This window comes from Agelaius tricolor, unplaced genomic scaffold (assembly GCF_023055355.1).
Source record: "Agelaius tricolor isolate 1412-34295 unplaced genomic scaffold, bAgeTri1.0.p SCAF_10, whole genome shotgun sequence".
NCBI classification, from domain to species: Eukaryota; Metazoa; Chordata; class Aves; order Passeriformes; family Icteridae; genus Agelaius; species Agelaius tricolor.
In genome coordinates, this window is record NW_027269270.1 from 6859759 (window position 1) to 6875179 (window position 15421).

Consider the following 15421-nt stretch of genomic DNA (forward strand, 5'->3'; position numbering starts at 1 on the left):
CCTACTTCATAGGACAATACAGCCATGCCATATGCTGCAGACTTGCAAGTCTTGCATAGTGAAACAGTGCAACAATAGCAAAATAAAATGATCTGAGTTTGGCTTTGTGGCTAAGTCATCCCTGAGCAATGAGTTACAGATAATGAACAAAGTTTCAAATCACAGTTTGGGCAGTTTGAGTTGGAAAGGGCCTTGAGAATCACCTATATTGTCCACTACCCTCCCCACCACAGGCAAGGCATCTACCAATGCCCACTGCATTGCATAAATTATGGGGTGTTCAGTGCTTTTCTAAACCAAAGAAAACTCAAGCCTCTACAGCTTGGCAAAACTGATCAGCTGTATTTAACAAACATCATGAATTGATTTTAGTTTGTTAGATTTCCTAGTTTCAGCTCCCTTGTGTAAGTGCACTGCCCAAGGAGGTGTGGACCTGTCCTGCTGGTCACAGTGACAGTGCTGCTGGGAAGAGCACAGCTAAACATGCCCCACAGGGTACTGCTTTCATCCAGGAAAAGAAAAATCCCCTCCAGGCACCACATTCAGCTGGAAGTCTGTTCCTGAACTGCATCAGAGGATGTCTGGCTGCTCACACCTGTGACTGTAAATCCAAGGAGAGGCTGGACCACAAGCCTGTTCCAGCACCTGACTTCCATCACTTGCTTGCTTTCCTCTCTCTCCCAGAGCAGCTGTCAGACAGACCTACACACATGTCTGAAACATCTTCCCCTGTGCCTTTCCTCCTTCCCAGCCTACAAAACTGTACCTCTGCCTGACTCAGAGACCATCCAGAGGCTGCTTCAGCAGAGGGCACAGTGGGAGTCCATCCTGAGGAGAGCCAAGCTGGAAGGCACCATGGCTGTACAGATCCAGGACATCACCTCACCTAATTCCTCTGAAGGCCTCAAAGTTTTCTCACACTGATAAAAGTTCTCCCATCCTTAAATGCCTACAGGTCTTCTGTTTTCCTGGAACAAGCTACCAAGTGCCTCTTGGCTATTATGTTAACAATCATTTCTTCCAGTCTCGGGTTTTGAGCACATCAAGTGAATGCACCTTGTTCTGACCTTGGTTCCCTCCCCTTCTGCTGAAGTGGGATCAATGCTGGCTATTCTGCCTCTTTCAGGTAAAGGTTATTCTGCCTTTTTCAGGCTCTATCAGATCCATATCCTCCCATAATTTCTTAGCTGGAAACTCTGCATGTACCAGTGACTTTGATCCTTCAATACTTCTTTGAAATACGTTACCTGGTAGCACCAATAGTGATGAAAATCTCTTTAGCCCTGGTAATATATGAAATAAGGAGAGAGAAAACCAAGTATGATATCCTCACTCTCCTGCTTCCTCCATTAGTTTATTTATATTCAATAATTTTAATAACTCTCAAATTGAGCCTAAACAATCCTTTTTTTTTTTAAATCCCAGTTTAAAAAAGAGAAACATTCAAGCTACAATACTTATCTTCCTCTCCTCTGCACATTTTTTCTCCAAAACCAGTTTTTGTAATTTCAATTGGGGAAGAACATTCTTCTCTTATAAACTGAAAAAAAGTTTGACATATCCCTAAGAATTTTCTCTCTCAAAATCTGCTGTCATAATGGAGTCAGTAAATTGATAGTCTGCTGCAGTTCCGTGTGGAATTAGGAGCTTCTATGTACCAAATTCATTCCAAAGGGAGCCCTTTTATTCCAGCCTTGTTCAAGACACTGTCTCACTTTGCTTCTTCCTAATTATTGTATGCCTCTGAAATTTAGCTCTCTGCCCAGTTTCTCCTCTTTCTTGCAAGAGGGACAGCTGAGAGAGACAGACTTTCTGACAAAGATGAACTACTTCAATTCATCTCAGTTGTCTGCTATCCTAATCTCTCAATTTCCTTAAATCAGCCACTCAAAGTGAAGAGACTAAAATGCTTACAGATACAGAATAAGGAAGAAAAGAGCCCAACACACATAACAATGGTACAAAGAAAACAGATTGTTATGTTAAAAAAATAAAGCTTCAACTCAGCCTATAGAGCCAAGCAGAAATAAACAAAATGTATTTCAGAACCAAAATGACAACAAGGCAGAGCAAGATGTGGTTCTCAATCTGTACATTCAAAGCAGTTTTACTTAAATAAAAGGAAAGTACTTATTTGTACTTTGTCATCACCACTGTGTCAAAATAAACTGATCTTAGCCTTCATGTTCAGCACCACATTAATCTAATTTATTTGCCAGTTTCTGTGTAGTACATAACACATGATGCAGTTTAAGATGTCATTGAAATAGAAAACACAACTGCCACACAGTTTTTAATTTAAATTGTGGATGTGGCAGTGTACTCTGTTCCTTTCCTGGGAGTCAAACACAGACGCACTTTTTTCTTTGCTGTTGATCAATTAAAATCACCAGCTGTTTATGCAGAACTACTGGCAACCTTGGAAGTGTCATTTCTCTTCCTAAGCCTCATGAACTTGATTCACCCGTTTGTTTAAAGGTACAACAAGCTAGCAATGTGAATGTTTTAGTTATAAGTACATAAAAACACTCAAGGAACAGCTCCTGCTCATGCAAAACTTCAACTGCAAAGAATGATACCTGCTAAAGAGCCACTGCATCAAGCTCTACAAGTAGAAGGGAGCATAAATCCATGGGAAAGTCTTTGATTGCTAGAACAATCTAAACCTTTCAGCCTGCTAATTAGTTCAACTCATACTGTCTAAGGCATAACACCTGGGGCTTGTGACAGGCAAATTTTCAAGGTGTATCACATCTGTACAGGTGTGCAAACAAGCCATAAAGTTGTGCTGTGTTCCCCCACACGTAGGAAGTAACTTTGTTAGTACATTTTGTTCTTATCCACATTTGAGCCTTAACTTAAAATGGTTGCCCTTGCTCTTAGCTGCAACCTTCCAGTGATGCTGAGGTAATGGACAGGTATATAAAACACTCTGATTCTTAGGCTAAAAAATCATCATTAATCCAGTCTTTTAAATAATATTGACAGAACAGGGAGAAGCACAGTGTGATGGAGGTCAGACATCAATGCTGACTGGCAAACCCATACGCAACCCGCATATTTTAATTTTTGATATTTATGACAAGAGCACATTAGTGATTTCAAAGCCTCACCCTTGTTCCATGGGTGAAGCTCTGATTCCAAATGAATTGTCCATGACTGCACTCCTTTTCTTTTCCTAACCTTTCATTAGAAATATATGCACAGTTTTAAGGGTATCTTTCAGAAAATTACAGAAGAATGACTATCCCATTTACTCATGCCCTGAGATCCTCACTACTATTCAGAATATTTAAGGTAATCATTAAAAAAAAAATGTTTAAAAGCTCCTAAAAGTTGTTATAAGTGGCAGTCCTGGTCAGGCACAGCCAAGCAATACTATTAATTCATTCATACCATACACACTCTCATATACAACCACCTGTGGCACAGGCATCACAATTACTACTTCCCCATTACTATGGGGAGTATTCTCTGAATTTTGAAATGCACAGCAGCCTAGTTTTCCAAAAATCCTCCACCATGTTCCTTGTCTTTTGGTAACAGCCCATTGTCAAGTCATAGACATTGAAGCTTTTTAACTGAGCCCATGCTGGCTGCACATTTGCTTTTTCACTGCCAGGTGCTATCTGGAAGGCAGCTCTGCTCCATCCAAAACAGGCTCAGCCTAACACCCCCCTTGCCATGCACAGCCCTCACTAGGAGCAGTTGTTCAGATCAAACCTGTTCAGAAAATTAATCTACAAACACCAGAGGTTTATGTCCAAAAAGGAGACAAAGGAGTCCTTTGACTTTATTCAAATAAAGGGACAGGCCATGGGGCATTCCCCTGGGATCTCTCAAATTTTTGGAGGACAGAGCTTCCTTTTTATCCTAATTCCCCATCCACATTTCCCTTCTCTCTTTCCCCATTGGCTGAGGTACTTGAGAGGTTCAGATTTCCCTCTAATGTATAACCCTCCCTTTTAATTTTTAATTCTTATGGAATTTAGGGGTTTTTCTTCCCCATTGTTTCTTTCACCTTGCAATGTCTAATTTCATTTATCAGCAAACCTAAAGTTTATTTGTAAAAGCAAATATCTTGTTCCATTCATATCAATCAGTGGAATCCTTCCCATTGCTTCTTTTATCTCCCAGCACTGGTTTTATCTCCCAGCAGACCCACAGCTTGTTTGTAAAGACAAATCCGCTATTCCTCTCAAACCTGGCAGCCTGGCCAGAAGAACTTGAGCAGCCCTGACCTACACACCAAGCTCCAAATCCTCCTCCTTCATGGGGCTGTGTCACAGCCAGGATGCCTGTATCAGGCCTCCAGAGAGGCACTGGAGCAGCCAGGATCCCTGTCTCACAGCTGCATGGATGCAGCAGGAGGACACATTGCATCCAGAGTGGAGCACATGGTGCCTGTCTCTCTCAAAGCTGATTATTCTGATGTGCTCTGACAGGAGCTCCAGCTAAGCCATACCCTTTTCAAAGGCTCCCTTGCTGAGTGAAAGTCAGCAGATGTGGCAGTGGAACAGCATTTGGAAGGACTGAGAAGCCAGGCATGGAGACTGCTCTCTCCCTGCTCTGACACAAACACACAGCAGTCACCACGTGGAACCTCCTCCTGTAAGCCCAGTTCTTTGGGGAAAGGAGTTGAGCAGCAGGGAAAGCCACACTGATAAATTCCTGCCACTCCCTTTGTGTCTATAAAATAAACTGGGCAGGAAGCACACGGCAGTGCCAGCAGACTATCATGAACTAGGTGATGGAAAACAGACACCAGCAGGAAAAGATGGCATTTTAAGGACACTTTCAAAGATAATTTACAGTTACAACAGTGATCCACAGCACTGAGCAATTATACCTGTCAGATGACTAATTGGTGATGAACACCACATGATGGAGTGAAGCTGTTTGACAATAACTGTCAGCATGATCACAAACAAAAACCACCAGCTACATCCACAACAATCCCATCCAGCATATTAATGAGGGAGCTGGGACAAGCCTTCAAAAATTCTGCAAGACTGAGGTCAAGTGACAAGTGATTTCATTTCAGGCTAAAAATCCTTGTAATAATTTATTAGCTGGTACTTTTTTGTTGCACTCAGATAGAAAACAAATCAGTTTCTTACTAAGAAAAGCAATCTAATCTAACCATATGCAGCACTTTGGTCTGAACTTTGACAAATACTCTCCTCCTCAGATCATAAAGGAAAATAATTTCTATCTAGGATAAAGGGGCTTTTTTGGCCTTAACCTCAAAGTCCTCTTTAGAAATCTACTTTTATAATTCTAATCAAATTCATTCACCCCCACATACTGCAACATGAATCTAATCACTTGCTTTGCAAGTTTAGTACCCAGAGACACTACAGAACTTTCAACAGCTGTTGGAAAAACATTGCAGCCTCTGACTTTTTTTACTGGAGTTACTGCAGCCAAGGCTTGCTGTAAATTGATGATGAAGCTGGATTAGATGTTAATATGCAGCTTGATATATTATTCATGAGAATGAGTCACAGACCTAATTAGAAACATGACAAGAAAAGCTTTTGAATCCACAATCTGGATTCTCCCTGACATGAAAGATTTGACATGTGAATACATTTTCACTTACTGAGAGGAAAGAGACAAATGACCTTTCACATCTAAGCACAAAAATATCATGCTGGAGATGCAGAACTTGCCTTTCTGAGAGTTTGGGAGAAAAAAGAAGTATCCAATTTGATATAAAAGAAGGCCTTCAAAAATGTGATTTATCCTTTGATGGAGCATATATGTGCTTACAAAACATCCATTCCATGTACCTTCCCAGTCACAGACATTAAATAGAGGCTTTATAACCCTCTGCCAGGTGATTACATCTGGGGCTCCAATAAGGTGACACAGGAACATGTCCCATCAAGGCATTTAGGCCTGATAAGTGGAATTTTGAGAGAAATCACTGCTGTTACTTTTTTTTTTTGTACATTTGGGTAAATTACTCCTTATCTCATTACCTAACAATTGAATGATTTAATTTCTACATCTATTTAAATCTTAGTCATATTCCAAGCCTAGATGAGACTACATTTCAGATATAAAAAGATGAAGGTATCTCTGGATAAATTTGAAATAAATATGGTCTGGCAGGCAGAGGAAGAATATTATGGGAAACATTTTCTTCAGCTTACAAAACAAGCCACCACAATATACTAATGAGCTGTCAGGATGAAAGAAAGTACTTTAAACAAACTATTTTAACTTAGATGGCAATTAGTGTGACCCCTACAGTACACATGGAAAAATTGAAAGACTCACATTCCTACCCAATATTGATCTGCCCCTGGAAAAACCAAAGGTTACCCCAATGTAAACAAGGCTTCCAAGGAAAACAAACTCAAGTGGCACATGAGCAACTGGGAGTTTTTCCAGACTTTACAACACTGGGCAAAAACAGTCATTACTAATAAGCAGCCAACAGCTTTGCACTCAGATGTCTGTGTATGAGGGCAACACTGGAGGAGACAGAAAGGAAGAGGTCAGGATGCACTTGCTTCTAAAATTAATAAGTCATTAAAAATTTCACTTGAGAGAGCTGTTCTTAAAAAAAAACCCACAAACAACAACAACTCAGCAACAACTTAAGACAGTGTAACACCTCAGAATCCAATGATGCCCATGTCCTTACTTGTGCAGGACGAGCTCCTGAGCTCTCTGTAAAACACACAACCACAGAGATTTCACTCACCCCAAGCTGCTTTTGTCTCCTGTCAGCCAAGAAAACATGAGCCCTGCAACAAGGATAAGAAGCTATTTCCTTCTGAGATATTTTTAAGCAGCATTATTTGTCAGCAGGTCAAAACTATCTACTGGTAGTGCCAAGTCATTCCACCTGAAGGCACCAAGGAGCAAACAAGAGCTAATTGGACAAAAGCTACAAGTAGTTAACCATTGCCTCAAACAACAATTGTGATACCTGGCCTCGGAATATTTTTAACTGTTTCAAGCTAAAAAATTAATTACAACCTTTCATAATCTGTCACTGTTCAGGGATATGCTTATTTTCATTCTTAGTGAAAACAGGCTTTTTTAATTCAGTGAAATTTGTATTTTAGAGTAAAATGTGGAAAACATTAAAGAACATATTTTTTGAATTTGTAAATCAAGACATTTTACATCTCCAGCCACTGCTCTTGAGATCACTGGGATGTTCGTGGTCGAGAGGTAGATTCTGAACAACTTGAAAACCCATAATTTAATGATAAAAGCCTCAACTAAACAAAGATCATGAAAGAAAGAAAAACCCCACAAGACGAAGCAGGAAAGTTTATCAAGACTTGACAACTTAAACCCTATGAGCTCAGTTCCAAAGTCTTTGTCATCACTCTAACATTCACCAAACACAACTCCCCCAACGGATGTAACTCTTCACAGGGTTTATTGAAGATGAAAGCAGCAGCTCACACCCTTGACATGGCCAGGAACAGAAAATAAACCTCAATCTGCCACTACTCAGAGACCCATTCAGTCTAGAGAGGGAGCTCTTGAAACATTGCCTCTTTATATTCTTCTCAGCTCACTTGAGATTCCAGTAGTTATCAGCTAGGGAAAAAAAAAAAAAGAAAAAGAGAAAACAACCCCACAACATTCTAGGAAAGGGATTTTTACAAGTTTGCTAGTATGTTTACACAGAATTTGCTTCAAAGACTCTTAACATAAAGGTTTCAAAGAAGCAGTGTTCTGCTGAAGAGGTTGTTTGTCATGGCCACTTTCAAACTAAATAATAAAAACCCTACTAGCTGATGATGGCCATGTGCTAGAAGTTACACTAGGCAGGTGTGGGAAAGCTGTTGCAGACTCTGGTGCTCCTCCATGTCTTCCTCCTAGCAGTCCACCATTCCCCCTCCTTTACTGACTGCCTCAAGAGATCGAAGAAGGGCAGACAGACAATACAGTGAGTCTCTCATATCTTAAACCAAAAAAAAGTTTAAAACTCTTCTCCCTCTGTTCCTATCCAATTGCTTCATTTATTTTTTTTTTTATCATCTCCACCCCTACACTCACTTCTGGGCTTGAATGGTACAAAGGAGTCAAACTCCAAGAGGGAATATTGGCACAAGAGCATCATTGCAGATTCTGTGCCTACAGTACTCAAACAAGAATTCCTGCTTCTCCCAAGAGAAGGGTGAACACAACTCTGCAACAAGAACTTGGGGAGTTCTTATGCTAAGGAGGGGTTGTGTTTTTTGACATTTGTGTGGGTTTTGGGGTTGTTTTTTTTGTTGTTTTTTTTTTTTGCTACTAACAACAGCAAGGTAATTTCAAGGGAAGAATCCTAAAATATTCTTAGATTCATCAAGCTACTGGAACACTAAGCACCAGTACAACAGCTCTGACTTGCTCAAGTATGGAAGTGTATTATGATGTCTAAGTGAACATGAACCTCAATTTATTCTTAACTTGTCCCCCTCTTCCCCAGAAAACAGAGGCAGAAAAATTGAAGTTAGATCATTGTACAAATACTACCTCACAGGTCCTTGAGCACGAAGGAGCATGTACGGCATAAACCATTGGGGTTTTTCTTGAATTACATAAAAGAATTACTTTTACTAGATTTCATAAAGATGTGTTTGAGGAAGAAAACAAGAGTAAGACAAAGAAACAAGCAGTAGGAATGTAACTGCCTTACCCTTTCTGGATTTAAATAATGGATAGACCTAAACCCAAAATGCCAGGATTGATACAATCAACCACAGCAAGAGAACAGAATTTAAAACAAAATGTAAATTTTCCCTGTAATGGACAGGATGGCAAAACTAAGTCGGAGTGTTTCCCACTTGCTCAGTTTGTGGGTCTGAGCAGTCCATCAATCCAGTTTCTACAGCTGCAAATCCCCACTCAGTGAAGTATTTAAGAGATACCTCACCTGACCTCGATGGGCAGCTTCGTCCAAGCTCCATTTTGCTCCCCTCAGTTTGGATTTCACAGTGACCCTCTTTCCCAAACTGGCCATGTACTCTGGTCAGGGAGACTCCTCATGCCCTAAGAGAACCCCGAGTGATGTTGTAAAGCACCCTTTCAATAAACCAAGGAGAAGTTCTCAGTGCAGCAGTCAGCTCTAATGGACACACATGAACTGAAATTAACAGTGAAAGGAGTAACAGCTACAAACAACTGAGCATTTACAGCAATGAAAATGACATTTATTTACAAAACAAACGCAACAGCAACAGAGCTCGATGTTTGACTAAATCTGAAACATACCAATGCTTGGATTGAAGTCACCTCTTTGAAACAGTGATATTGACAGAGATAGCCCTAAATTGTGAAACTTTCTAGTTCTCGGTTTCTGCTAACTGCTCATGCGTATTTGTAAGTTAATCATTGGGAGAAAAATCCTAACACCAAGGATTTCCCTGCACAGGGAAAGCAACCCCTGTGCAGGGCAAAGTCACTGAAGACCTCTTCGCCCACACCCCAAACTTCTGGCAATAAGGAAGCACATATAAATACAGATAAGAATTTAGTGATGCATCTAATCCAACAGATCAATCCAGAGTGTTTGGCAAAGAAGTTAGACATTAGAAATCATACTTTGGCCATGCTGCTTATGAAATCCAGACTTTTAGAAGTAGTTTCAATATTAAGCCTCTCTGATAATGCATTCTGTCCCAAAGTAAGCTATTTAAAGAAATGAATGGCAATTTCAGCTCTTCCAAATTTCCACTGTGCTTAAATTATAAGATTAAACAAACAATCTTCTTTAAGAGTTTAGTGAGAAAAGTTTCTACATCAGATCATTCTAATCCTCTTGTTAATACAGTTTGGTTATATTTCGGGACACCATTTCCCTGCTTATCAGATATAACCAAGATTCACAGAAGCGCTTAATCAAGAAAATTCCCCTAGAATTCAGTCAGCATCACAGTATCTGCTTCAGAACACATTCTAGGCCTTTCAATATAACATCATCCCAGACTGCACTTGCCCTAATTTATTCAAATCATTTTAATCCCAAATGTTTTACATCACAGAAGTAGAAAATGTCTCCTCACATGCAGCTAAATCGCTATTATACTTGACTGCTACATAAACACTTGTACGTGACAATGCATCTGGCTTGCATTTGTGATCATTTTCTTTCCATGTTAACATTTCTTTCAATATACAGCAGCATTTATGTATGGCCAAGGTCCCACAAAGCAGAGCTTGGCAGCAGCTTGGGGTACTACAATGCAGTCACAGCCACCTGCCAGTGCAGCTGGCCAAAACTAAAACTAACAGAAGCAAAAACAAACAAACACACACTAAGATAATTTCTAAAAATTAAAAAAAAATCCAACAACAAAAAAACCCAAACACTAAAGGTGACTGGCCCATTGGCCTGGTTACTAATGATATAAGAGGAAAACAACTATTAAAGATGGCACCTGGGACACGAGCTGGCCAGAGCCAATTCCTACCTGTTCCATAACTTGCCTTCCAGTGCAAACACAGGAAGGTTTCAGTTCAAACACAGAGGTTTCACTTGCCCACCTTTCAGAGACTGGAGCCTGCCAGACCAGGTTGAACATCCAGCAATGTCTACTTGAATTATCTAAAGCTTTCAACCCAGAAGCCCAAGCTTATGAAGTGTGATTCTTCATTTAATTTCCCATATTCAAAATTGATTATTCAGATCTACTCATGAGACAGTTCTCAAGATCTGTTGAGGACATGGAATGGTTTGGAAAGCAAACTAAGGAACAAGGCAGAAAAACCAATTTTACAGGACCAGGGAGAAAATGCTAAGGAGGGGGGAAAGGCAGATGTGTTTTTATTGCACTGTTATTAGCTGTAATTTGTAACTGCTGTGGGGCAGTTAATAGTTTATTCAGGTTGACAACTTAGGTCAAAAGTTTATTATTTCATTCCTGAAGCTACACACTTGAAATTCTTGAAGTTCTTACATCCTAGGTGAACCCTGTATGCAAAATACTTGAAAGCACATTCTTTATCAGAAAAAAAATAGATTTAAACATAGTTGCAAGCATTTTACATATTCATAGAATTCTCAAACTACTAGGTTAATTCCTGAGACTATTTTTATCTTTTGCTCTTGTGCTTATTGTTGTCTTATTTCATATTCTGTTACTACTTGTAACCTACATTAATCCTATCTCACTGCAGTGCAATAATAAAGCAAATAATTACCTAAGGGAGTGTATTCCTCACTATCTTGCATAAGGATGAAAACGGAACATTTCAGGGACTTCAACAACTCATTTCTCTTAATAGGACAAAAAAAAAAAACCAACCCAAAAAAAAGGCAGTTTCTTGAAACACTCCACAAATTCTAGCTCAACTAAAAAGCTCGCAAAGGGCACTAAGCCAGGGAGACACGTGCACACCATCACCTCACCACACAAAAATGAACCTGTTTCTCACCAACAGCCAGTTCATAGACACAAACTCCTTCCCCAGGCCCTTGTGAAAGCTGTGTCAAGGCAGAGGGACACGAAGTGTTCCAGAGATAATGCTGCCAGCAGCACTGCCTCAAACACACAGAAGTTAAGCTGTTGCTGTACAGCAGCTTCTCCAGGCTGCTAAGTTCATGGTCCTGGCTGTATTTTTCACAACAGCCCTTCAGTACAGGACCTGGTGTAGTGAAAAGTTCTGGAGTTCTGTTTCCTCGCCTGTAAATTCCTATTTCTCTTCTTCTTTAAGACACACGACTTGAGACAACTCAGGAGGCAACATTTAATTGCAACCAGTTCCCCAAGTGAGCTTATAAAATATGCTATATGTTTACATTGTGTACCATGGGGATTTCAAGACTAAAACTCTAAACTGTATTTTTCCAGTTAAAAACGCCTGTCAATTAAAAATCTTAAACTTGGACAGTTTTAACTACAGAGAAGAATACACTGTCCCAGACCACCATCCAAACACACCCTTGCCTGTATACAGTTCTTGTACCTTTTGGGTATCTTGACTACAGATCTAAAACATCCAAGAACAAACACAAACACTTATGTCAACAACTCGAGGCAAGTAGGAAGCTGTTGGTTTTTTTTCATTTTAGAGAAGAATTAACATAGCAGTAACAGAAATCACCTTCCTACAGAAGCAGCTCTCACAGCTAGCACACTTAAGACTGTATCACAAGTAGTAACGAGGTGTGAAATCCAGTTGTTACATGCCACCAATAGCATGTGGATCTGCCGTAGTAAAATACCACAGACACATTTTCCTCTCTTTTTCTTTCAGTTCCAAAGACAGTCATAAAACCTGGCTGGCTCCCTGGGTAGCCATGTTATCACTAAAAACACTGACCAGCAGAAATGATTGCAATCACACCACTACAATCTTCCACAGAGGAGGGCAATCATACAGATCAGTGCATGGTCAAATTGCCCCCTAATTCTCATAAAGTCCATCTACTCAGGATACCCTTACTTTGTATTTCTGTTTCTCAATCACCACAGAACTGAGAACTGCAAAAAAAAAAAAGAGAAACACGAATAGTCCTTGTGTAAGAGCAATACTAGACTGTCAGGAATTAAAAATAGTTGATAGCATCTGTATGAGGCATGTTTTTTACTCTCTACCAGTGTCCATTTCAGGCATCCTGTTAGTGTGACTGAGGATTTTGCAGCAAAATACAATGGAGTGCAATTTGAGAGGCCTACAAGAAAAAAAACCTTATCAGACTTGCCCGCCCACAAAGTGACAGGTGCAAATTAAAAAAATGAAAGAGCCTAAAGAAAGTATTAAGCCTAACTCTAGAAAAATATAGTATTAGCATCAGATTCCAAGGAGATAGGGATATAGGAGCAGCAAGGAAATGTTCCCAGAAATGTTTTCTAGCCTGAAGAGACAAGCTAGGAATAGGAGAGAGCCACTTCTTTTACAGTGCGCACATTACTGAAAGCAAGAGCTATTGGCCCTTTCAGCTTCTGTTTTTAACAAAAATACATTAACTTGTGTATGTGAAGATTATAATTGCACTTGAATATTTTTGAGACAACTTCTGAGCAAAACACAGAGAAACCACATTAAATGTCAGTAAATGCAGCATTTAGAGTTGTAACTAAGAAGTCCTACCTCATAGTTAAATGTACAAAAGTGTGTTTTGCAGTACCTAAACCAGGTAAATCCCACTTCCAGCTACTCGTGTAATTAATATTTTCCACTCTGCTCCCGATCCCTTCTCTCACCACAGTCCTCAAGCCCTCAGCCAGGCACCAGCCAACTTCTCACCTGGCTCTCGACAATGACCAAGCACCTGTTGGTAATGACCTGAGCACCTGCCCCACCCACAGCAGCTGCACAGGTCCCTGACTGCTGGGTGAACAGGTCTGAAGTGCAGACCCGACCCTCCCCCCCCAAAAAAATAAAAATTTACAACTTTGCTAAATAACTTGAGACGAGTAAAAGATACATCAGGACATCGAGAGACTTGTTTATTCCCTTTAGGCCAATCAAGAAATGTTTATATCCTTCTCTGTGAAGGGAAGACAGGGTTTTTTTTATTAGCGCAGTGTCCTTCCACGTTTGTCCTTGCTCCCCAGGAGGCCACTCACTAGGCACATATATATATATATATATATATATATATATATATATGTCTGAGACCATAGCTACATGAGTGCATGACTTGCTTGCACTGGAGCAGTTTAAGGCATGGTTTTTACTGCACAACACCACAGAAATCTGTCCTAGAAGAGGCACATCTTATGGAGCTGTAAGAACCCTGCCAGCACATCTGCTGCCAAAGCAACAATTCCAGCTCTGCAGTAGCTTAAGGGGGCTGAGATGGAAGTGTTGCTTCATCAATGCATTAACCACACGGAAGAATTGGTGACAAGCCTTGTTTCCAAGTCTGACCGAAGGTTTGGGAAGCAGGTCTGCCTGCAGAGGGCACACAGAAGCACAACACGTCTGCCTACTGTGCACCTACAATTCCTACACGATCACTATCGCTACTCGGGTGACTGAGCAAGCTGACAGTGTATGACAGGTTATCCATCCTGCAGAGAAAGTCACAGAAATAAGAAGAGAGGAAGAAAATACAGAAGATTACAATGCAAAAGCTGTTGAAGGAATGTGGCAAGGATTGAGGATTAAGAGACAGAAATAAGAAGAGACCATACTCTTTAATTGTGACATGCTGAAGGGAAATTGCAAGTACTTCCATATTTGAGCTCACCACGCTGACTCACATGCCTTATGCACGTTACCATTATTTCAATAAGATTTGCTTCCTGGACAAGCTGCCAGGTCTCCAGTACCAGTCCTACCTCCCTTCCAGCAGGTGAAAATAGATCAAGCATTGTCTTTTACACCATAAGCATTCAAGACAGCCACAGAGCTTCAAGGGAAAAGGCCACGCTGAGTGCCCAGGACAAAAAGATTTTAAGAAACTGGAAGAATATATTGATTGAGGGTCCCAGTTATGTTGAGGTCTAGCCTTTCAAATGTTCATTGCTTTCCTACTGAACGTAGCAGGTGAGAAAGCCTATGTAGAAAAGGGAGGCAGAAGCCATGTAAAGAAGCCCATAGTGGTATACAAGGACAGAAGCAGATTCCATCTTCACCAGGCTGAAGAGAGTGGTTTTATTATTAGAAAAAAACAAAAGCAAAAAAACCCAACATGTATGTTCTCTCACTACATGTAGACATTACAACAATAAAAATGCACTATAAAACCACTGCAGTAAATTAGCGAGTTGGAAAAAATAAACAGGGCACAGGTTAACAGTATCCATATCTATCTTTGGAAAGACATGCAGTTACAATCTGCACCCCAGCTCATGCTCAGTATTTACTATAATCTCAACTAACAATAAAGTCAAACACAACAGATGACTGATGTTCCTACCTTCTGCTTTCCAAACACAGCCAAGGGTGGCAGCAGTCACAGCTCCACACCAGCTCCATTCCCCTGAGCCCACAGCAGAGCACAGGACCGGCCGCGGGGCACAGCCCGGGCCTGAGCCTGGCACCAAAGCGCATTTCCCCTCAAGTAATGGTAGCCCTGCACTCTTCTACAACTTCTTCACCTCCTCGAGGAGCAAAGCAAGCCCCACCTCAGCAACAAAAGCCGGTACTCAGCAAAGTTTTCCCTTACCAGCTTCGAAGAGCCAACTCCTGCAGACTCCACAGAGCATCCGTCCTGAAGCGCCAGCCGCAACCGCCCCCGCTCTCCTTTCATCAGGCCCAGGGGCCACACCTGCGTCCTTTAAAAGGGCCATTGCCAGCCTGAGAGCCAGTCGGGTCTCAGCAGTGGTAAGTGACGATGATTACAATCACCTGAGGAGGGACAGCTGGGGTGGCTCAGCTCGCTGCTTTGCCCGGGCCCATTTGTGTCCTTGTGCAGTGGGGCAGTCGCTGCCCCGGCGCTGGCAGGGGCTGGAGGGCAGCCGGGAGCCTTTCCCAGCGCATGGCAGCTCTGGTAGCTGCGCACCTC